The sequence below is a fragment of the Meleagris gallopavo genome, chromosome 1, assembly GCF_000146605.3.
Source record: "Meleagris gallopavo isolate NT-WF06-2002-E0010 breed Aviagen turkey brand Nicholas breeding stock chromosome 1, Turkey_5.1, whole genome shotgun sequence".
NCBI classification, from domain to species: domain Eukaryota; kingdom Metazoa; phylum Chordata; class Aves; order Galliformes; family Phasianidae; genus Meleagris; species Meleagris gallopavo.
This window is the reverse complement of record NC_015011.2, coordinates 83,414,325-83,416,024: the sequence shown is the minus strand read 5'-3', so window position 1 is coordinate 83,416,024 and position 1,700 is coordinate 83,414,325.

Below are 1,700 nucleotides of genomic sequence, written 5' to 3'. Positions count from 1 at the left end.
AAAATACCCAGCTTCTATCTCAAACAGTCACATGCTCCCCATCCTCAGCCATACACCTGACTCAGGTGACACTGTAGCATGGCTACAATTACATTTTGTTCTCTCCAAGAAGCTCAGTGCTGAGCTGCCTCCCAACCTGCAGATACAGGCACAGGTAGCAAATCGGGATGCTGCATAGTCAACCTCATGTGGTAAGCCAGAGAAACCCTCACCAGGCAGTGAAAAGGAGTTTATGGCCTGGTTCATTAAACTTATAGCGTACTGGATTTTTAAAGTGAAGTTTGGGTTCATTAAGTATACTTCTTTTAATTTCCACAGGCTTTTGCTAAATCTCAAAAGCAAGCATAAATCCCTGCTCTTATACTTTTTGCTGTGCTGTCTAAATGCATCGTGACAAGTTTACTCCTGTCCTATTGAAACTGGCAAACTTGTATGCTGATGAATTCTGCTATCCCATAATTACTCACTAGATTAAACAAACAAACAAAATGCTGTAATCAAGATACCCAAGACACTTGCATCCATTACCAATCTCTCTTCCAGTCAATGCCCTGATTTTAGCTGCCCATCTGTCCTAACTCTGGAAAAATGATTACACCCTCTCCTCAAAAAAAGGTTATAGTCAGGGAGAATCGCTCAAAGCATCAAAACTGTTCGGGGTTAAGAACTGCAGTTATTTCACTTGTGTTTTGTCCCTAGACCCACTGCGAGCTTTCAAAATCCCACCATTTCTTGTGGTTTCTTCCTTCTTGGTTATCACCCATTACCCATCCAAAACCCAACTTGTCTTCTACACCCAACCCCAATGCAGATGTGTCCGACGTGCATATATGTAATATGTAAGTTCCAATCAATTACAGCTTTCAAAGAATAAAGCAAGCAGAAATAGAGTACCTTCATGTCAGAAGAGCGAAGTTAGAGCTCTGTGGAGTACAAGCCATCCCCTTGTACCCCACTGGCAAGCGATCATCCCTTATGGCCACATCTGTGAGAATGACTGAAAAGTTCCTCTGAGGTTTAACAATATGAAACAGAAGCGACAGCAGGGAAACTACCCACCAAACATCTCGCTTACACTGGCTTTTTAGTCATGGGGAGAAAAAAAAAACCAGCTAAAAAAAAAAGACTCCCTAAACACCTTCTCCCTAAGTTTTAGAGCTCCAGGCTGAGTGCCCACAGGGCTGTTTTTATTGCAGTGCCCAGGCACCATTTATCTTTTAGCTCTGGTTAATCGGGGAGGGCCAGAGGGGAATGTTATGACATGTGAGAGGAAGCGGGAGGGTGGAGGACGGCAGCGCGAGAGTGGCTCCCTGGACTTTTTCTGCATGGTGGAATTTCCCAGGCAGGGTGAGCCCCATCAGGGACATTCCCCTGCCAGGGAGGCTGGCAGGAAACCCCAAGCTGGCGTAACGCTGCCAAATAGGGTCTAGAACACACTGACGTATGTTTTACAGCAAGAGCAATGAAAGAGGTCTGTTACAACAACGCAAGGGAACAGAAACCTGCAGTGTGCAACTCGGTAGGATTTCTTTCCTCATGTAGTTTAGTTCCACCTTCTATTTTCAGCACTGTACGTACAGCCGCAAGAAACTGAGAAACATTTTGTAACCCTCTTCTGTCACTGCGCTACAGGGTAGTCTGTACAAGCAGGTACCCGTACAGCAGCCACAAAGAAAGCAAGCAATTCCATGGATTTAAAA